This window comes from Camarhynchus parvulus, chromosome 2 (genome assembly GCF_901933205.1).
Source record: "Camarhynchus parvulus chromosome 2, STF_HiC, whole genome shotgun sequence".
In the NCBI taxonomy this organism is placed as follows: Eukaryota; Metazoa; Chordata; class Aves; order Passeriformes; family Thraupidae; genus Camarhynchus; species Camarhynchus parvulus.
This window is the reverse complement of record NC_044572.1, coordinates 98,760,049-98,783,833: the sequence shown is the minus strand read 5'-3', so window position 1 is coordinate 98,783,833 and position 23,785 is coordinate 98,760,049. Positions and strand designations below refer to the sequence as shown.

At 38.9% G+C, this 23,785-nt stretch overlaps 1 protein-coding gene across 4 annotated transcripts in view; it reads left to right on the top strand.

The window, feature by feature from the left end:
- Nucleotides 1-23,785, top strand: part of LDLRAD4 (low density lipoprotein receptor class A domain containing 4) — a 273,802-nt gene that overhangs the window by 110,716 nt on the left and 139,301 nt on the right. The window lies entirely within an intron of this gene.

The window sequence follows — 23,785 nt, the reverse complement described above, 5'->3', positions numbered from 1 at the left end:
ATCAGTGCAAAGCTACAGAAGCACTTGACTGTGCCATATTGGAAGCTGAAGAGAAACATAGATTGGAAACATAGATGTTGTTAGAAAAAACCGAATTTTATTCATGATGTGGGATATTCCAGGCACTTGTCTTGAGGTGAGGTAAATGTTTTGCTGTTTGGTTTTTCTCTAATGTCAAGCAGGTATTTGACTTGATACTCTCTCAGTTTTCTTTTATCACAAAAAAAATAGTGTGGATTAGTGTTATGTTTCTTTGCTCTGTACTGTAGTAATGCCTTTACAAATCAGAGACTGCAGTCTGGATAAACAGAGAAGTGAAAGTTGACTTTACAGGATAAATGTGGTGGAAAAGCCTAAAAGTTACTGAGGAGAAGGTAATACCCTGTATACAGATTAAATGCTACATTCACTTCCCTGATATTTACAACCTTTTGCTTTTTTAGCAAAAGAAGCCAGGATTCACAGGTATTAACTTCTTTCTAGGCCTTTCTTTGTTGCTGTTTGGTGTGGGTGTTACGGGTGGGCACAGTCCTTGCTCTGAGCCTTTCTGGGAACACACGTGTTCCGGTGTCTGTATCGGCTGCACCTCCCATCCTGGGGCTTGGCTTTCTCAGCAGGAACACTTCATTAGGGAGCAGCATGGATCCACCCAGGCGTGCACCCCACGCTGTGCCTCTCCCAGGTTTTCTCCCTGGGGGCTGCCCAACCTCTGCTCCAAAACCTTTCTAGAGGGATGCTCACACCCTTTTTAATTTCTACTCAGCCCTCGGCAACAGTGAATAACCAAAATGTTCGGTTTCTAGTAAGATCATTACTTGCTAATATGGTGTAGCCTTCAAGCCCTTTTAGCCTCTTCCAAACACCCAAAGAGACACTTTTCCCTGTGAGAATGCATCACCATGATATAGCTGTAATAACAATGCTGCTTTCTGAGACCCATCAAGGCTGTGCTTGTGCTGATTTCTCAACCAAGGGGGCTTCAAGCAGGAAGGCTTTGACAGCATCTGGAGCCCAGGGACTTGGAGTTTGAAGCAAACCAAAATTCCTCTGTATCATAGTTGAATCCTTTCCACTATAATTTATTAGGATCACACCACTACCATTTGCCTATGAAACTTACCCAGTAGTTTGGCCTGCTGAATCCTTAAACTTTGGAAACCATGAAGATGAGTTTTCCTGGGGTTTAAGCAGATGTATTGGTATGTGGATGGCAAGTTGGGACACTCTCCCTGTTCATCAGAGCCACAGGTCTGTCTCCATGCTCTCTCTCATTCCAGGATTAATCTGTTAGCGATAGAGAGCTGACTGAGCAGTCTGTCTTTCATGTATTGTAGGGTTTGATTTCTTTTCTTAAAAATTTCTATCCTGTTGTGTTCTTAGCTTTCTCACTTTCTTCACAAGAAAGTCACTCCCTTCTGATTTAAGTGCAAGAATAGAGGAAGCTTTGTTTGAATTGTGACGAGTTAACAATGAAGAGTTTTCATGATGAAAACACCCAAGAAGAATTTTTCTCTACAGCCAGCATCTAAGCAGCACCTTCAATCCACGCCTCTGAGGACAAATTTATCTCTGTTGTTAGTGGGTAAAATAACTTCATTCAATGCCATTTGGTGGCTGACAGTGTTGTGTTGTAGGTGTATATATGCTGAGGTGGTGGTAGGTAGACTCAGGACAAGGTAATGGTTTCAGAAAAGCCTGGAAGACTGGCTTGCCTATGAGTTGTTTAAGAATTGTCTGTTTATCCTGGAGGCTCAGACTATACAAACCAGTAATTTATACTGGCTGAAGATGGATTCACAGCCTGGCTGTGCACTCAGTCAGTCCTTGATTTAAACGGAAAAATTGGAATATGGGCATGAGTCTCCATTTTTCCTCTTTCTGATCTTTATTATTCTTGATTTGTTTATCTCAAAAGAAATACTTTCAGGATAATATCTGCTTCCAGTTGCTGAGAGCGAGAATTTGAAGAGACACATGACCTGCCACAGCAGTGCTAAAGTTCAGAAAAGCCTCACTCTTCTTAACTCAGGAAGTAGGTGACATCTGTAAACTGAAGATACTTCTTTTTTTTTTTTTCCTGTAGCAATCATAACCTTTGTGCCCAAACCACTGCTGTTTATATAAATTGCTGGACAGTTTCTGTGTAATAAAAGAAATAGGGACAAGATCAAACAAGAAAGGCAACAAGTATGGTTCTTGAAGATGTTTTTATTCGGTGTAGTGTATGCATTTATTCTCTAGTGTATGCATGGAGAAAGTACCATAACATTGGCTTAGTGGCTTTTGTATAATCTTTCAAGTATGTCACTGCTTTAAAAGCATGTTATTCTACTTTTTGAGAGAAACAAGATAATGTTCTCTCAGGCATGACTCCTGCTTGTAGTGATCAGTGTTGTACCAAAGAACCTTCCCCTGAGATGAGGACCCTGCTGTGCCAAAACTGTGAAGGACAGCTCTTTTTAAAACCTCAGCATCTAAAAAAGATGACATAGAAGCAGAAAGAAAAAGTATTGCTGTCCAGTGTTTGCAGACAGGCACCTGAGACACCAATGCAGTATTGATGGAAGATGAGTTGGAAGCTTAGCAGACCTGAGGACTAAAATTACAGCCTGTGAATTTAAACCCATTATGAAGGGTGAGGTTATAACAGAAAGTACTAATGTACCTAATGCACTATTTTCTCATATTTTCTCCATTGTATTTTTGTACTTTTTACCTGCTGCCATGAGGAGAAGAATGTAAGCTGGTAAGATTTCTTGTGGAAACTGCAGGCTTGCTTTATGCCAGCAGTGCTGGAAAGAAGTTCTCTAAAGAATTACAGCTGCCCATAAAATATGTGACACAAACAACCCTTCTCATCTGCAAGTATTAATTGCGCATTGGGAAGAAGAGAGTGCTGGGATACCAGACTGCTTAAAGTATATGGGGTATTACTAAAAGGCTTAAAGAAACTCTGTCATTGAATTGCCAACTGCAGAGCAGGATTAGTGAAATTTATGAGAACAAAATTTAGTGAGATGAATACAAATAGCGCTGTCGATATTAGTGTCACTTCTTTTTCGAAGGTCTTTAAATGCAAAATGTAATTTCATTAATGTAATGCAGGCTTATTGGTTTGTTGCTTTATACACTTATGGATCAGACTTGATGTGGTATCTTAAGACATAATTTGAAGAGCCTCAGAAAGTCCTGGTTTTTTTGTGATTTGCTTTATCTGAAGGACAAAAAGGCAAGCTTTGTGGAAAGATTCTGTTTCATAGTACAGCTAGTGGTCTGTTTGAAAGGCAAACAAACAAGATGCCAAACCCCACAAGTATTCAGGCATATGAGCTCTTTGTGTCCAGGAAATCTCTTAATAAGCATTCAAGATCCTTCAGTTTGCTAAGAGACTCTTCTGCTACACAAACAAAACAGCATTACAACCAGAAATGGACGAGCAACAAGGAGAAAGTTCTCATGCAAGTAAAATCAGCTGTTGCTGTATTGGCATTTTGCTTTCAATTAGTATTGTGATTGTGAACAAAATCCTCCAGTTGTCCCCATTCATGGCACTGTGGTTCAGCCCACAAGACAGCTTTGTTGTTACCAGAGTAGGTGGTAGCCTCCTGCTAACAGGAGGTTAGAGAAAGTGAAATTGCTTCTTTCCAGCTGTTCAGAGGCAATGGATGCTGGACTTGTTAATGCGAGATAGAAGGTAAGAGGAGTGAGACCTAGGGACAATTGTCTAAAATGGGACTGGACTTGTGGAGTTCCATCCTGAAAGAAATACATGCTTGAGCCTGCCACGTGGATATAGTGCTCTTGGAGAGGCAGAATAACACCAAAGCCTGACTTGGGATGGTTGCAGAAGGTAAAGCTGAAGATAGAATTAGATGTACCTACAGTGGTTAAGATGATTCTTTTAACAGTGATTGCTGTCACTTCAACCACACTGAAGTTCTGCCAGCACTGGATCAGAAAAATACTTGTACAGGGAACAAACTTAAATACTTGTACAGAGGACAAAATCTGGAAATCTTATCCCTGTAGTGACAGTCTTGAAACAGTTTCAACTGGGAAAGAGCTACATTCATTTTGGGGAAGAGTGTCAGAAGTCTAGTGTGCTCATTCTTAGTTTTTATGTTCTTAAATATAGAGCCACAGTCTAAAAGTTCGATCAATGTGAGACTGTGTAGACATTACATGATGCCAAGCAATGAGTTCCCAGATATTTATAAATAAACTCTTGGTGCGCTCCCATTTTCCTGTCTCTCGTCTTTGCTGTTATCCCACACACTTGCCCCAGGCTTTCTGTACTATTTATAGAGATGGTAGTAGTAATTCCCTTTTCCTGAATATTATTCTTGAAGAAAGTAGATCAATTATGCAGTATAATGCTGGTTAGGTTACACCTAATAGCTATAGCTGTTAACCCCACATGTTCATTTTACTTCTGTGGTAGTAATGAATCGTTAAATTGAGTGCAGCAATAATCCTTGAGATATAAAAATAGAAATAATTTTACAAAGGCATTCCAAAGTGAATTCTTTTATTGAATAATATTATGTAATATTGTCAATATCTTCTGACTGTTAAACGAGGTTTCCAAAGTGCAGCTTAAACTGCAGTGAAGGTGATGTGTAGAATATCTGCAGACCCTCATGCCTTTATTGTACTCTAATCTTTCAAGACCGTTCTTCAGAAATGAAATAAAGAACAATGTAATCTTCATGTAAATGGTACAGGAGATCCCATTTTAATAAAGCTTGAGCAGTTAAGAACAGTTTTGCTAAATGTGTCTACCAGATGAGACAAAATTGAATAATATGTCCATTTAGAAAAGAGTATTTCAAGTCTCATAGTGTTATAAAGATTCAGATATATAGCAGAAGATGCATTACTGCTCTGGTCCCCTGTGGAAATGTATTCTCTCACCACTGTGCAGATGTTCTAACATAGTGAGAATATTTTTACCTGCCATTGATACTGTTGTTGTTTAAGAATGACTAAATAGTTTAAGTGAGCTAATAACCCTTCCCTCCTTACTTTAAGTTTGTTCTGCAGCTTGGTTGAAATAATATTAATAAATACTGTTAGGGTTTTTTCTTTCTTCTGTCAAGTTTTACAACAAGAGCAGACTCCACAAGATGTTATTTGGGTTATAACATCACTTAATAGATTTCTGTATTCTGAACAAGTAATAATCAGGTGAGTTTAGCTGTCTGAGTTTGTATATTAGGAAGAATTACAGAGAATTCAAACTGCACCTTAAAATAGCAAATAGTTTTATATTAAAACAAGAAATTAAAAGAATAAAAATTGAAGGAACAAAGACTAAAATAAAGGTGATTGGAAAAGCTATGACAATTGTCATGCTGGACATAGGACATAACTTTGGTTTTTGGTTCTCAGTAGTAATAACAGTTGCCTTATTTCAGTGTGTTTTCTCTGGGGAAAACAAAAAAGGTGACTCTGTTTTTTACTTTCTATGATAGTGTAATTGAAATTTGCAATGGTTACTTTCTTAATGGCTCTGTGTCTTCTCCTGACCGACTGCTGTCGGTGTCATGAAGAGTAGATTGCATGTGATTTAGAGTTTAGATATTGGTATTGGCAGGTGTGTGGCTGCCTAGTGTGTCAAATGAAATGTTCATTCTTAGATTTATTCTTCTGGACTTTGTTGTTAGATATCTGGAGATTCAGTTTCCTTGTAATAACTTAGGCTGACTTTGGAAGACATTGCAAGTCTGATGATCTCATGGGTATTCTTATTACTGAGAAGAGCTGTTCCATTTGCTGTGAAATATATCATGTGGAGCTATACGTCCCCATATCAGTACTTTCTACAAGGCATAAATTATAGGAGGTGGTAGTTTCTTTTATTAGACCATCTGATTTAGCTGAAGAAAATAGACAATCTGAGTGCACTGCAATTCCTTCTTGAGGTCTTTGAGAAAGATCCTGAATGACAGGTCTGCAAGCTCCAAACTTGGCCTGTTTTTTCCACTTGTATCTGTTGATCAATTAAAAGATAACCTGTCTCTTTATAAAGCTTACCTTGATTAAACTGCCATGTCTACAATAAACCACAGCTTAGTAATTTCAGCATTTGCCATTCAGGACGCATATCCTTATTTTCTTTGAAGTGCCTGAATGAAAGTTACTTTCAGCCATTTTGCTTTGTTCTCCCTTCACATTTTCTCACTCTGGGTATAGCCAGAAGGGCTGACTCTTTTACCTAAGCTCAAATCAAATTGTGCTAAAAACTTGATGAAGCAGTTGAGCCTGTGATTTGCTTTTCAGTTTTTTATGTTGTTCCCATCCCTCAGACTTCACTAAGACCTTATTGGTAGCCAAAGTATTTATTTTGTGGCCTGTCATATGTGATGCAAGCAGTCTATTTAAATCTTGGTTTCATGCTCCTCAGTCAAATCACCTTGGCTTCAGGGACACACTGCACAGCTTTGCGTCCTTGCGAGGGGAATTTTCCTAGAGCAGGTTAGTCACTTTCTTCTTTGTAGCATTTGCAGTTTTCTGTCAGTTTGAATGTTCCTCCTACTTTCTGATCCCTGGCTCCTCTCAGAGCTCTGCCTACATTCCACTTGCACATTCCTTTGCCTCAGGAAGATTTTTTGGGACCAACGGAAGGGCACACAAGGGATTCAATACATGGACCAGAAGTTCCTTGGCAGCTGCCCTGTGCATGTGCCTCATTTCTCACCTCTTCCTGGTGATTGTTCCAAAGGAGGAGAGCCTTTGGATAAGACTCACCATCTCCTCTCAGGGGTTGTGGTCCAGCTGCTAGCTTGGGAGCCTGACTGTGTGGGTTTGTCCCTCTTCTTCATGGAGAAGGAGCAGCATTCAAACAGGAGGCTCTACTGTAAGCCATCACAGCCCTCTTGTTCCAGCTTACAGCCCGAGAGATTGGCTTCTGCTGGCTTCAGTGGTCTTGCCAAGACCTGACCAAGCTGTCTGTAGCAGGTTCTGTGCGTGAGCTATGCTGAGGAGTAAGTGATTGAAAGATCCCTTCTAGCAGGGCATGGACTGGTGGGTGTGTGTGTGTTGAGTTACAACACATTTTGAGGAAGAGCAAAATTTTTATCTTTTTTGTGAGACTACTGTTTCTCATCCTCTAGGAGAGATGATCATGTGTAAGGAGCCTTCCTACAAAACTGGGATTTGTAAGCTTTAGTTAGAGGCTTTCTGCCATCAGACTGTCTAAAGGGGCTCTGCTTATGCCATCTAACACTTTGCCTTGTGCAGCAGCAAGGTATGCAAGTATTTGTGATTCAAATGTGTGTGAAGTGATGAAAACTTAGCACCAGTAGGAGCAGAAATGGGTTGTGGTTCTTGAAATCCTAGATTCTGGGCTTTGGCATCATGTGTTACTCTTCAACTTAATTTTTTTTTTTTTTAAAGAGTACATGGAGACCTTGCATGAGCCATCATGTAAGATGGTTTTGTTGGTGGTGGCTTTTTGCTACTACTTAAACACATTTGGCATTTAAAATTTTCTCACAATTGCCCCATAAAACTTCCTTCTAAGAAAGGAAGTTTTAATGCTAATTTTTTTTTTTTTGTTGGTTTTTTTGTTTCTGTAGTGACTTTTTACTTTTATTATTGAAGCAGTAGCCTGAAACCTTAGAAAATTTTCTGAAACTAGAGTTTTACAGCGAGCATATGGTAGATTTTACATTTCATGAGGAAGGCAAGAGATACCTAAAAATCTAGAAATATCAATTATAAGGAAAACACATCTAAGGTACTAAGTGCAGATAGACTGATGGCTTCTAAGAAACTTAAAATTTACCATTCTGTGTAATTTTACATCTAATAATTTATGACATTGTCAAATAATACACTAATATAAATGATAGACTTTTCATAAATTTTTAAAATTTTTGATTTTCACACTGAATGCAGTGAAGGCAGTTCCTCTATGATATTTGAGTATAATGTGCATTATTTCTGTCATGGCAAAAAAACAGCCATGGCAATTCCACAGCTCACAAAATCTTCTGACTTTCACCTTTTCATTATATTTGGCACTGATTTGTGTGTGCATGTGATTCCTTAAAAAAACCAGTCATGAACATTTTAAAGATTGAATTAGTTTTAATTCTGAAGCACTGTTGTCTGTTGGCTGTCTGTGGTAAGAAGGAAAGAAAAACACATACATGAAGCTCACTTTCAGAAAGTAACTGACATTTCTGGCAAAACTATGACCTTATCAATATTAGATTAGACTGAGAACTTGTGCATTATAAGGGTGTTTTCTGCATGGCAGGAGAAAGTAGGGAAATCACTGGCTGCAAGATGGAGGGGAAGCTGACACACAAATAAGGCTGTCTCCTTTTGCCCTGCAGGTAATGTAGCATGCATCAGGACTTTGCTTACTGCACAAGGTGTTCTCCTTCAGTACTAAATCTGCCAGCTCAGTAAATCCCAACATGCTTAATTATCCTGTTCATTTTTCTGGAATAGGAGAACTGGGAGAAGCACCTGGATCTGTCATGTGCTCCAAGTACATCTGCACAACTGTGACTGCTGCTGCAGAGGAGACTCCACCAGCATTGGGCACTCCTTGTTCACTGGAGCTGGGGGTATCAGTAGGGTGTAGGGCTGCATGCAGTCACAGAAAAACATGGTCCCCGTTTTGAGGTGTAGTCCTATATCCTGTTGAAATTCCTGTTATGATCCTATAGCTGTCCAGTTGAAATTGGGCTCTTGAGAGAAAAAGGTGAGGAGTTTTATCATGACTGAGTTTGTGACTGAAGACACAGTGTCAAAGGGAAGTGAACTTGAGCCCTTGACCCATTGGTACTAATGGCTGAACTGGCAATAAAATAAAATGGCTGTTCAGGTTTTAGTAGCAGTTAAGACAAGAATTACTGGTCTCTGTTCATCTGTAGTTCTTCTTAAAATTATCCTTCCCTAAGATACTGGGGAGTGGAATAATAAACAAAGGCAAGGAATAAAACAAAGGCAATCTATAGCTAGATTCTGTTGTCCACTAACTATGCTTTTATTTTTATTCTTCTTCAAAACCTTTTTCAGGTTCAGCAGAAATCTCTGAGCAGTTCTTTCAAACCTTCACAACTTTCTCATAAATTAGTAATTTAACATTGCAATAATTTTTTATGTTCTGAACTGTCCCAGATCTATCACGAAATGATGGCTGTCTCAGACAGGCCCAATTTGATGGCCTCCAGGGTGTAGAGGTGACAGGGTCATGGACAATTGACACAGACTGTGATGCACAGTATTTTAGACAGAGCTCATGGCAGCTTTCCATCCTTAGGATGCCTCATATACCCTGCTAGTATTTGTGTCCTTCATTCAGAGATAAAGCATTTCCATATTTCTGACTACTTCAATTTGAAATATTTAGGGGAGATGTCATCAGGGACAAAGACATCATTGTATATTTGTGCAAGAAATTTCTAATCATTCTTTCTCATTGAAATCCTGATCTTTGTCATCTTGTAGTGAAGTTCTACTTTATTGTTGCCTTCACTGAGAACAGAGATTAGATCCTGGGAAGTAAGAATATGGATTCCTCTTCTAAGAGTATATTGCTCAGGGTTTCTTCTTCAGGTGTTGTATCTACCTCAGGAAATGAAAGATAAACAAGGTGAAGCTCCACTGACCGCTCCAGCAGTGCTAGTTATGTACTGATTTAATTGTTCTCTGTAGCTGGCTGAAAAGAGATGCTTGAAACTATGTCTGAACAAAACCAAAAGTGGCTTGTTGTGCAAGAGAGGACATAAAACTGTTGGTTTACTATGTCTTTAGAGATAAATGTTTGGGTTAAATGGAAGTGAGCAAGAGCATTATATCTCATCTCATAGCTGTCTGGGTGGCCCAAGTGAAACAGTTTCCATTGAGAAAATCTGCAGATAACACACATTTATTAATAGTTGATGAGATTAAAAAAAAATAATGGAACTAGAAAATTATTAAAATAATTAATAAATAGAGATTCCCCTTTATACTGAGACACATGGTAATGTTGCTCAGTTTGCCTCGATACTTTCCTTCTTACAGTCATCATGTGCTTCACATGTCTACATAATTTAACAGCAGCAGTAGTGGCATCATCATCATAATCATCATTATTATTATTGTTGTTATTGTTATTACTATTATTACATCTCTAGGTATGCGGGGAAGATCCAAGCAGCTTGCCCAGTGTCATATAGACCGTGAGAAAACTGCAGCTAAGAAAAGAATTGTGACGTTTTTGTTTCAAGATCTTACAAAACCTTCTGTGACTTTACTGAAAGAAAAATTTCTAGAACTATTACTTAACACAGCATAATAGTTTTTCCCCTGGATCTTTTAGTACACAGTGTTATGCATTCCTTTCCTGCTGCTCCATGTTCCTTACAGGACTTAAGTCTTGCATGCTTTGCAAATGTAGTAGTGCAGTACTGCAGGCAGCTCCCTTGTGCAGCAGCCAGCAAATCTCTTTTCTCCTGAATATCAAATGAAAATAATTCAGGCCAGTCTTCTTGTTTGGCCTGCTGGTTTTGTATGCAGGCATCAAGTATTAAAACGGAAGCTGGGAAATTGTAGCACAGTCTGGCAGGACTATTCCATGTGTTTTTGGAATGTGCTTTTGCAACCTGTGTTGCCTAATCACATCATAGGTTATATAATATGTTGTTGATACATGGATTCAAAATCAGTTGATACTGTGTTTAAAATAAAAAATGTGTTCCCTATTGACTCATGGAAATTTCCATACAAAGCAAGCCAGTGCTTTTTTAAGATGGTTCTGCACTGAGATTTTGAGCTCTGTGTTGTCCTTGCGTTTAAGAAGTATGAAATAATTCACAGGCTGAGTACTTATGAAGGAATCCCCAGGTCAATACATCTTAGGCCAGATTTTGCTTCAAACCTTGGTCTATAATGCCTATGCTTTGTATTTGCTGTTAGATATATTCATGAGAAAGTACATGTCTCTTTATATAATGGTACATGAAAGGTGAACTTTGTAAGGAAAGAGTATGGAAAGATTGGATTTTTTTGTTCTTTGATTTTATTTCTTTGCGAGATACTTGCCTGTATGTTGTGAAAAAGGAAATTATTTTATAAGAAAAGAACACCGATAAGATTCTTTTTAAAATCAGGTTATTCTTTCCTTGTTTTGCTGTTGATACGTGGCTTGAGAGAGAAAAAATATTTAGAAGACACTTGGAGAAATCTTTATGCAAAAGACAAGATGTAGGCTGCTGATTGCTAGGCATGTGATATAAATAAGCTTTAAGTGAAATAAATATGTGAAGCCCCATTAAAGTTGAAGATATTATCTAGAGAGTTTTAAAGTGATTTAAGGAGTAGTCCTCTCTCATCTCTAGGTACTTGTAATATGAGAGAATGAAATACTTAATGTTCTAAAAAAATAAGAAGGGGTAAAACATTCCTGTCTTTTTTTTAGTCTTCCTTTTCCACGTTCCTATCTCTCTCTATATATATTCACAGTATCTTTCCACAATCTTAAGATATATAGGTCACCTTTAGTGTCAAAGAAAATAGCGAGCAAGTTATTTAAAATACACGTTTAGGGGTGGAATTCAATGAAATGAGTTCTCATTAAAATACAAGTGATTAGCCCCCAAAATGTCAAAATGAGACAGACCTACTAACCATCAGAACACTATTAGAAAGATGCCTAACCTTCCATACCCACTGCCTATTTCTTTGATGCTTAATATGTGAATTCCTTCCATCATTTATGTCATCAAATAGAATTAATTTTTACCCAATTTTTTGTCTGATGGGATTATGCTTCTAAAAAGCTGTAACTGGGTGATTTTCTGAAGGGTACTAATATTTTATTTGGAACTCTGAAATTGAGTGAATTCTTTTCTTGTGAGTGAATTCTAGAGTGAATTCTATTCCTTTGTGACTGTCTCTCAAATACCTGCCATTTAGGATGTTTGCCCTAATGTAGTTAATTAAGGTTTCTAAAGAACAGCACTCTACAGCTATATTCCCAAAAAATTGCCATGGAAATCAAAGACTGCAACCTGAGGAATAACATTGAGGAGCAGTGTTCCTCAAAGCAAACTGAGTCCATCTCAGCTAACAGCAGCTCTGCCAAAATTTTGCCATTCAAGAAGAGTAATCAGATACTCTGCTGTGTGACATCATGTGAATGTTAGTGTTTTACTCAGAAGAGAATGTAATTTTTCTTTTATTAATGGTCTGCTTAGTATGTGCTTGCAGAATAAGATTGTTTCATTCTGTATTTTAGGCTTTGACAAAAATAACACTGGGTGTGTGAGGTCATATTTGGAACTCTAGAAAACATGTTTAAACCCAAACTGTATTCTTCTCTCAAATGTTCTACCATGTCAGCTATGAGTTTAACAACAGCAATATGTTCTAAAGACTGTAAGCTATTACTCTTATATGTGCATATCTGTTACAAACATGCTTATCTTTTTTAAATAGTTAATCCCATTTTGAAGGCTTTGATGACTGCTTGCCATATACCAATAAGTATTAAAGTGTTTGTGTGCTATTTAAAATAGGTGAACTTCACAAAATCCCCTAACGCATAGGTCATTTAAGGAAATTTTTCTTACATTTTTTATAATGCTAATCCATTATGAAGGGGACTTCCTGCCCTTTTAAATGACCTTTCATCAGGGTGTGTTGTCCTGCCATCACTGCTTCTGTCTTTTAGGCAGTAGAGCACATTTAAATATTTTACTGTCAACTAAAGACAGTTACTTCATGAAGTATAAAAATATGTATTTCACTATTATTTCCCCACTGTTGTTAATTGCAACTTTTCTAGATAGTTCCTAACCCACTGTAACACAAAATACAAAGGGTTTGTTTAAGCTGTTTGCTGAAGTACTTTAGGTGAATGTTTTTTGTTTAATATTGTGTAGAGCAGATTATATTTGCACGCTGGAAGCCACATCTCAGCTCAGACCTTAAAAACAACAGATTAGATGCACAAACATTCGAATGTGCTAATGTGTTCGCAGTGTTCATTTAATTGTAGCCATTGTTATGTCTCAGTAAGTATCTGAGAACTGGACTAGGAAAAAATCAGGGACCCCTATATTACACTGCTGTAGAATTTCACTCACCTTTGAATTTGATTTCCAAAGATTCATGCACTAGATTGTTTTTTACCTAATACTGGTAGCTGTTGGACTTCTTTTTTCTTTCTTGAAGATTATTTTTTTAATATCCATTTATCTGAAGGCAGTGCCTGCAGTTTATAAAATATTCTTAATCTGCATCCTGGATTTTAGGCTGGGCTCTTCTCTGGAGAAATATTTTTTGTATGTTATTGTAACATTCACTAGTAAAACATGTTATGTTTTAAAGAAGTACCTCCTAGTGCCAAGGAAAATGAATCCATTTAGATGGTGTTTCTTTGTGTCTCAAGAATTTTTTAAGCATAAGGACCCTAAATTAGAGGGTTATTAGGAAGCTCTAACAAATACTTTGTTCCTTTGTTGTTGCTAGAAAATGAGCAGTGTGGTATTAGCTGTGTTTTTGCTTTACTATGAGCTTCTTATTTGAAGTATTCTGAGGAGGGAACAGTACTATGAAACTGACCTCAGTTCAATTATCGTGACTTATAAAACCACCGAAAATTATCACCATCTTTGAACAGATTATTAATAATGAGCTGGTACAATATTACAAACTACCTTGCCTAGAGTTAAAACACAATTAGTTGCTCTTGAGTTTCCAGTGCTCTGGCTGTTTATTCTCCTTCGTGGCTGGGAGGTTCTCTGTGTTCAGCACATCATTTGTACAATTTTTGACGTGCTTTAACTTGTCATCGATACACTGATAGCTTGCGCTGTAACCGGAGATTTATCCTGGGCCCCTCTCTTGTCCCCACCCAAAAAATTCTGTGGGGCTTCTGACAGATATACAGTGGCAGGTCTAAATTAGATGTCTGAAATGGTTATTGCTATTGGCCGCCTACACTGCTTCTCTGACAGACGTTGCTGTCTCAAGGCTGGCATGACTGATCTGCATGTCAACCGCAGTAGTTTCCAGTCCAGTGTATTAAGATAAACCACAGACAGAAATCATGTCCAGAACAGCCGGAGGCATGAGGTAATGTGTCAGAGTTTTGGAGTGTGGTTTGTAGATCAAGTCCTACTTGGATCTCAGATGCAAAGTACATTTTGTTAGAAAAGCCAGCTTCAACCATCAGTGGTACTCCAAGCCCAGGTCACAGCTGGATGTGTGCCTGGCAGGTGGGCACTGCTCAGGTGCGTTGGTTCAGTGCATACCAGCTGGCCACTAGACTGAGCTCCTTTTGCAAAACTGTTTAGGAAGGGACAAGCATGGTTAACTTCTCAAAGCCAGCTCTGTCAAGAGGGTTCCAGGCTGTGTGGCTTCACCCAAGCCAGATGTGTAGATGTGAAGACAAGCCCTTACTGTCACACCTGGACACCCAGGCACCATCAATCCTCCCTGAGTGCCCCACTCTAGTCTTTTCCTCCTCACCATGCCGACACTGAGCTTGGGTCAGGTGGTCCCCCTGACTCAAGCAGACCTGTCAGAAGCCTCCTTAGTTTCTCTGTCTCTTTACAGAGGAGCGGTGGTAGGTGGGTGTGAACTGCAGTTGATGTCGGAGGAAAGCTGTGCCATGTCCCCCCGAGTTGTCACTGGGCAGCAGTGCCAGCCAGAAGCACTCGATTATGGGGACACGGTGCTCTAGCTTGTTTTGGTTTTTGTTGTTATCACGTGCAGTGTAGTCGTGGCCTGAGCTTGTGAACCAGAGTCTCTGTTTATATTCAGTTTTGCATTGTATTAGGCTTGGGCCTACTTATTAGGTACTTTTTGACTTAAGCACTCAGTATATCTGCAAAATTGAGTACAGATTAGAGAAAGGAAGTAATCTGCTTTGATTGTCTCTGCTATGAAGTTACCCAAGACAATGCATGGTGCAAGGAGAGAGTCAGCACCATCCAGCATCATGTTAATAGTATGTTCACGTTCACAGCCTGAAATATACTGTCCTAAACACCCTGTCTGTTTTTAAATGATACTGTCACAACAACAGAAAGATCTAAGCGGTAGAGATTTCTTTGTAAGCACTTTGGCCATGGAAATAGTTAAATAATCTTGGTTAAATACCTGCTAGGTGGTCAAATATGTTGCTGATGCTCAAATAAAATATAATTGTAGTTTGAAATAATCTTTATTAAAACTGTGCTGCACAGGTTGCTAAATGAGGCATTCTCAAAGCATAAAACACTGGCTCACTGTTCGCATTTCTTCCTTGTATCTGCCTGTCCCATGCACTTGATGTTGGGAGCACTTGGGGAGGGAAGAGGAGCACCTGGTGGTTGTAGTAATGGCTGAACTTGGCTGTACCTGGAAGTGAAGTGGAAATCTTGTGCGAAAGTGGAGGGGAGCAGAGCTCACACCTCCCTTCCCCTTCCCCACTGCAGCACATCTGCCTCTTCCCCTGCTGTCTGGACACAGTGTGGCTTGGGCTGTTGCTCTGCCAGTGGTATTGCTGGAGCCTCACAGTGTCTGTGCCTTTCAGTTATTCGGGAGTGCTGCCAGAGATTCCCCTGATGCAGACAATAAGAAGATAGCTGCTTTTTCTTTTGTTGTTGTCGTTTTTTGGTGGGTTTTTTTTAACAGTTTTTATTTCTGTAAAAGCAGAAGAGAATTTCTTGGGGCATAGAAGAGGCACTTCTGTAGGCTAGGGGCATTCTTCCAGCTCAGCATCACAGACTTGCTTCATGCAGTGAACATGGGAGGGGTTGTCCAAGGTGTTTATAGTGGAAAATATTTGGCAAACCAAATGAATACCAGCTCCACTGTATGGAAATGCATATACATGGGAGTCTGTATACATTTGCACTACAGTACATACCTGAGAGGAAGTGTTCATGGCAATTGGTAAAAAGGAAGATTAAAGACAGGTAGAAAGGATTTATTTTGTTTATTTTCTTTAAAAGGCTTAGCCAAAAAACTGCAGACTTCTGGGAAAAATACTAAGGTGAATAGAATGTGTGACTCATTTTTTAGATAGAGATGAATAAGGAGGAAAGAGTTTAGTAAGAATTGATACAAGACAGTACTAGTTTGTAAAAAACTTTGTCCATGCTGTATGGTGCAAACCACTGAGAGCAATCCATTTCCCTGTAATCTAGGTATTATTTTGTTAATATTTTTATGTGAACCCTGAGGCACAGTGAACTGAATTAGACACTTCTTAGATAATTGGACTTTAGTTAAAATTGCTTTTAAAGTACAAAATCTAACAGTGACAAGGTATTTACTGCAGGAACACGCAAATCTTTGCAGGTGTGGATCAGAGAACACGATCCAGGTGATAACAGATTTCTCATGACTCACATTAGTGTGCATTGCACAATTCAAATGCCACTGAGAAATGAAAGAAGAATGCTGTTGTCCATTGAGATCTGGAACTCCTGTTACAGTGGAAACTCCATAACTGTCCTGCATCTTGACACACAGTAAATACATTAATTTCTCTTATATTTTCTGCGCATTGTGCTCAGGAAGACATATGAAAAAAAAGTACTGTCATCAGTATTAAGTTGATTTCTGTCATCAGTATTAGGCTGATACTGAAACACAGTATACTCTTGCCTGAATTATGCATTGCTTTTGTGAAAAGTCCAGTCCTTGGGTCTGTTCTCAGACCCTTCCTTGATTCAGTAGCATTAGAGCATTTCAGATGAGAATGGTATTTGTTCTGTACTCCAGTACCTCCTAGGAGAGCTAACTTAAAACAGCTCCTGCCCTACAGGGGTCACAGTCTTAATGTGACCTAATTTAACAACAAAATACATAGGGACAACATTTTCCCTACCAATCAAACCATATTATCCAACCCCAGATAATCTTTGGGTGTTGCAGTAACTGTTGTGTGTCTTCATCTGGGCCTGGTTTTAGTCAAAACTTAGCAAGGCATCTGTGAAGGGATATGGTTTAGTCTGTATTTCTGTGGATTCAAAGTTTTATGAAGTTGCCTTATAAAACGGTCTTGTCTTGAGCTGGTTGTCAAGCAAACAATATTCCAAAGGAAAAGCAACAAACTGCTTCAGTAATGTGATTTTTTTATTTTATATTCCTCTACATATGCAGTACTCTACAAACCTAGTAAGTGGCACTGCTTCTGATTATTAAAGCTTTCTTAAGATGAACACCAACTAAGATAATTTTAAAATATTTACCATAATTCAAGAATTCTTTGAATTATGATTAAGGAAGATGAGATGTTAAGAAAATCTCATTTGCATATACCCTTCTTACCTGCACTTGCCCATGATAATGACATTTTGCTTGACAAAAATTATAAGGTACATGCTTAATGTATCTTTAATCGTCTCCTCATGTAATTTGTCAGTTGAAAATGAGAGTGTCATTAGTTGAGTCACCAATGCTCCTTCCCCCCTTCCCCATACTTGACTTGGAAAACTTTGCTGGTGCTTATAGAGGAGTACAGGCAGCTCCTGTGGGGTCTGTCAGGGCAGACACAGGCCTTCCCATGGCTTCTGGAAACCCATCCCTCCTCACAGGTCATTTCTTCCCATCAGGTGCAGTGAGCGTCTGTGGTGGCGCTGTGTCCTTCTGTCTGAGGGCTCTGACCCAAGTGGAGCCCTGGGGCAGTGTCCAGACTGTCACTTGCTGGAGCTGTTGGCACTGGTCCCAGTCCCTGTGCCGCAGAGTGCCGGGCACATGCTGCTGGAAGGAGATTTCTGCAGAAGCCTTGTGGCTGGAGAGGGTGTCCCGGAGCTTTAGTGGGGATGTAAAGGATCTTCACATGAATGAGGAGAAGAAGACACAGTTCTTGACTTCTGTTGAGGAGTCCTGGCATTTCAGTTCTCTGTGGGCATAAGCAGGTAGAACACTGCCAGTCCAGGAAAAGCAAGTGGGTAGAAGGGCAGAAAATGGAACTCCTTATTTATACTGCCTTGCTGTTTTATGGGAAGGTAAGTGATAAATAGAACAAAAAATTTATGAGGGTGGCAATAGAAGAGCCTATCCTTTTCTGGCTTTTCTCTATGCTGGCAGAACTGGCAATTTGTGTGAGCTTGGTAGTCTTTGAGGTCACCTTGGAGAGGCTTTGTCCATTAGTGATGAGTACTGTGATGGGAACTGTGTCTCGTTCCTGAGGGGATGTTCTTAGGGCTGCTGCTGGTCCCCGAGGGAAAGCTGTGGAAAATTGCTGTGTGGACAGAATGGTGGCTCAGTGACAGTTAGTCTCATGAATTTAGTTTCTAGTGTTGATAAAAACTCTTTTCTTAACGCCCCCATGGCCCCCAGGATGAGATTTTTCTCTTTGTTTTCACACCAGAGACAGGTATATAGTGTGAAGAAAGATCACAGGCAAAACCTAACCTCATTGACCAATCTCAAAATAAAGGAGCTCTTTTGGTTACCCCCACGATGTCTGGGGTAATTTTATTCAGGCTATTAATTAAGGTGAGCTTTGTGAAAAGTCCTAATGCCCTGAACTGGTGAACTGAGCAGTGGATTTCGCTACCTGTGTGCAAGAATATTGTGTTTGCTTCCTTTAGCTGCTGGCATAAATAGTAACTCGTTAAAGGGCATAGCTCCAGGCTTTGCCTTAAGAAGTAGATGAAAAGATAATTGCTGGATAAGCAAGCGAGCATGGGGGACTGTAAGAGTAAATGAGACTGGTTGTGAACCAGTAACAATCTTCTTTCAATCAGCCTGGTTTTAAGGCTGCAATCTCCCCTGGGCAGTGAAGGTCCCTGTCTCCACATTGCGTGTCTCTGGGAGCAGCCTCGCTCCTTGTTCCTGCGTGAGGCTGTGGGTGCTGAGGACAGGCCGCTGGCTGTGGCTCACAGCTCTGCTCCTTACCCTGCATAAGCTGATCCTCTTTCATTCCTGTTGGCGTTCTGCTTGGCATTCTTTTTGTGAAGTGCTTTTTTGTTTTGTACAGACCTATTTATCCCTCCCTTCCCTGCACCGGTGGAGGTTTATTAGATTGCATGGCAGCCTGCCATCTTCCTTATTAACCAAGCTTTTTCCCAAATAAACATGCTCCTTGTGTGCATGTCTCCTATTTATGATTTACTTCCCATTATAAAGCTACAATCTACAATATTAAAAATAATACACAGACAGATGTTTATGAGAGGCTGAACAGGGTTTTATTGTACTGACTCTGGTATTTGTGGTTTATATTTCTTTAATCTCTAGTGAAGTGTGGTTCCTCCTGCCCTCCCCAATTTACTGCTTCTGCCTCTTATTAGCCTTATAATAAGTGATGGTGCCCTTTAAGCACATTTTCTTTCAGGCTCTTACATGCTGCAATATGAGCAGGGGTATGAGGAAGTATGATGATGTTCTTAAAATGGTGTCTTTATATGAGAAATTAGAAATTAGGCCTTTATTCTGGAGATCTAGGTCCACCCACCTGGAGGCAAAGAGATCCCTACCTTCCATTTCCATGACTTCAGTAGGGTATTTGATCACCCTCTGCTGGCTGAGCTGCCCGGGCAGCTGCCAGTCTGCTGGATTTTGGGAGAGTGCCTTTCTGCCCCGGTGGAGTCCCAGCCATCACTTGGGATTTCACTTTGTGCCTCTGAAGTGCGTTACTACAGTTTGGTCACAACAGTTTGGAGTCACTGGCTGCATACAGAGTTCTTTATTTTTTATTCGAATGGATGGAAGAGAATTCTGCCTCTGGGTCAGATAATCATCTCAGACCCGTTAAATAAGCAGCTGTGACATGCATCATAACAGTGGCCTAAACCACCATATTTTTTCAATATGACACTTCGTTGCTTTTTTTTCCCTTGGCCCGTGGTTGGGCTTACATTAGAAAAACAAACAGCACTTAGCTATAATTAAAAATGCCCTTCGGTAAGTGGGATGACAAAACAATGGGAATGCTGTTCATATGGATGAAGTCAAGTGTAAATGAAGTCTAAAAGAATTAACTTGAATGCAAGGATAAAATTATCTTGTTGGCTAGGCATAGGAAGTATAAAATAAGCCTACCCAATACATCAGATCTTGTATTTTACAGTAAAAAATCTGATCAGGGTAGTTTTTTAGTATCATGAGGCAAATCCATCTTTTGCTGTAGCGACAGAAACATAACTTTCAATTAACTATATGAAACTATTTGAAATACAGTCATATATTGGTAATTGTAGAGAGTTTTATGCATTCAAGCATCTACCTTGAACATGTGTGCAATATACTTATTTATACTACTTGCATTCAGTTTCTAAAAATAGGAAATGTTCATAGTAGTATCCTTAGAATTCCTTTTTTTTCAGATAGTTAATTTCTACCTGGAAGAACATTTATTAAAATTTTATGTTGAAAAACCACTGTATCATATAGGGTTTTTTTTTAAAGTATGCTCCAGACATAATTATGAACATAGTAAGACATAATTATAAGAAGGGTTGATATTTTCAACCTCCAGTAGCTGTCGTCTTGCTTCAGGTTTAGCTGGAGTCAGAGCCTTGCTGACCAACCAACTGATGTTTCACTAATTGCCACTTGAAAATGAAAAGGGAAACTGTCTAGCTTTGAAACATTATTCATGAAAGAAGGATCATGCTGGCATGTTGTCAGAACAGGATCTTTCCCCCCTGTCTTGTCTAGACAGGCCAAGTACAAGACTTTGTACTGAAAAGGTCTCTCTGGTGTGTCATTAGGCACAGTGGTTTAGTCTGGACTGGTCTGGATTCCCTGGTCAGAGTGTTTTGAGGTCACTTCTTGTATTTTGGTACAGACCTCTGCAGGTTTATTTCAGTTTGAAAATATTCTAATATTTCCTTCTACTACCTCCCTCAACCTGACTTTGATCTATTTCTTTACAAGGAAGGGTTCTCTGGTTTTAGTAAAAGTACTGTTTAAATGCATTCACTAAGCAAACTAATTTAAGGTACTGAATTTTTGTTCACAAGTTGCAAATACCAGATGCTAAGTATATTCTATGGGCAGAAGTATCTGTATTCTCATTGGATAATCTGTTCAATTAATTTATCCTATTCCTACAATGCATTTTTTCTTTGAATATTTCTTTCAGACGTCAACAGAATGTGATTATACAGACTAAGTTTTGCAATTTTGTGTCCTCCATTAGATATTACATTGTGTTAGATATAGATGTTACTTTTGCAGATGCATGAGTGAGAAAAAGAGGAAGACCCACGGATATGCAGGCGCTGCTCAGCACTAACCAAAACACATTGTTGTGACATCAACCCTGTCCTACAGCACTGTCCAACACTGACTGTTTGGATCACGAATCCAAATAGCCACCACAGGGTCTGCTGTGAAGAAAGTTGACTTCATCCCAGCCAGGGCCAGTAAAGGATGAATGCTTCCTTGGCAAATAGATTTGGTGGGAGATAGAAGGCAACATGATATTTGACAACACGCCCCATTTTCAAATCAACACAGAATTCCCATGGTACTGTGAGCAATCTTCCAGTCAATGTGGGCGCAACAAAAAGGGGACAAGAGGCCTCATAACTCTTTTTTTAATGCACTTTCACAATGGCTATTTTCACATGTGTGAGGGAATGAGGAAGTAGCCTTAATATTCTACAAGAAAAGTTGATTGAGTCTGCTTTTTGATTCTAAATTTCAGTGTGGTCTGTTATCTATGACAACCTCCCCACTTCACCTTAAATCACAAATCCTTTCTTCTGGTTAGTCCTCTTATGATAATGTTAGTTAAACCCCAGAACTTTTAAGACTTTAATATAGCTATGAAAAATGTAATGCTTCGTCTAGTCTTTTGTGTGAAAACTGTATAATCTGATGGCAAACAGACACCTTGAGCTCTTGGCTTTAACTGCTTTTGACTTGACATCTTGCTTGAGCATTTTACTTCAGCCATGGGGGAAGCATGGAAAGCATTACATTGGGACACAACACAAAGGCACAGGAAAGCAGTAAAAGCCAGCCAAAGTAGCATGCCACATATTCTAACTGCAATATGGTGATTGATTCTTTCTAATAGAAGCATTATGTTCTTCACCACTCTAACTTAATCCTGTGTGATATTCTTTAATATACCTGGGAAGTTTGAATCCTTTCAAGATGACTCTTCTAACCTTCCAAGACAGCTTGTTCATTTCTTGTTCCAGTTTCTTCAGAAATGAGTCCTAAAGCATTGTAATTATCAGATTGCTAATATTGAGCCTGGCTTTTTAAGTCTCCATTCCAGAAGTAATTGTTAATGACCTTTTCAGTTCCATGGGTTTCAAAGGCTTACTTCATTTGCTTATGATTTTTTTATAGTCTATAGTCAGAAGGAATCTAAGCCCTTCAATGCCTCTTCAGTTCTTTGTTGTTGCAGAGAGGAACAGAGTAACAAACAGAAGAAAATAATTTGTTTGTACAGTATTTTATTCTGCAATTTTAATAGGTCAGGGACTGCAGGGTTGCACTGAAAAAAAGCTTAAATTTGAGGACCTCATTTAGGCAAATACTTATAAAATAAGTCTACTTTCACCGAGCAAAATAGATCAGTTTTTTCCCCCCACAGGAAATGCTTGTTTTCCTTGCTTTTCATACCTTCTATTTATATTCCTAAGTAACATTTTATATGTTACACATATTTATGCAGACAATTTTTTATTGCAGCAGGTTCTTGCTGGTATGTATACCAAAATATCATTAATACTCTTGAAAAGTGTTCAGAGTGAAGTCTGCAAATTGCTTTTATCTATAAAGCAAATGAAAAATGAGAATGAATTTGCTCTCTTTCTCAATTTCTTTTTCCTCTCCTTTTTTATTACCATGCTTGCATTATGCAACAGACACATTTGAGTAAGTGTCACACCTCAGTAACTGATTTAGAGACTTTTTAGAATTGGAGGTCCTGTTGTCTCAGTTCAGACTAAAGTTAAGATTAAAGCAAAGTCTTCTGTTGATGCTGTTGAAGATGAACAAATTCTACCTCTTTGCTGGGAAGGACCAGAAATCTTCTCTCTGAAGCAGAATCAGCCAACCCATACTGTAGTCTTAGGGAAGCCCAGGGTTCTGGGAATGGCATTCCTTTAATAAACTACTTGTGAGAGTTTCTAATTCTGTCTGCTCTGCCTCTGCTTGTGAATGGCAATCACCAGAATTTGTCAACATACTAGTAATGTAATCATTAAATTTCAGTTTGTCTTGATATAGTGTGTTCTCTGTTCTGTACGTGTATTTTACTTTGGAGCAATCCTAGTGAGAAAGCTTTTAATAATTGTGTGTATATTTTTGTGAACATTTCCTAATTACATCTTCAGTACTTGCTATAAAGTATACTTGGTCTCATAGGAATTGTTCTCATGATAGAATCATATTTAGGGGAAACTGTTCTTTTTTTTTGGTAAAAACAAAGTGTAAAAGCTACAGCATGCCTGCATTTAGCATTCAGACATCTTACAGGCATTTTAGAAGTTTACTAACTTATAAAGAACGCTAGCATGTGGGATTTTAATGTGCAGACACCAAGTGCTTGACTGTAATTAGGTGGGAGACTGGCAAATTGGCTTTGGGAAGGTAGTTAAGTAATAATTGTCTGTGTCTGAACAGGATTGTTCCTGGTTACAAACTATACTGTTGCCTTACAGCTGATGCAAGATTTTTTTTTAATGTGGGACAATTATTATTTTTATTAATAGTGCTGTCTTGCCCCACATATGCGAGGTGCCACACAAACATATATGAGAACACAGTCTTTGTCCAAAGTGAACTATAATCAACATGAACTGCAAAAAAGATTGCTTATTATTAAAAAAGGTGAATTTTCCCAAGTGGCAAATATGGTTTACTAATG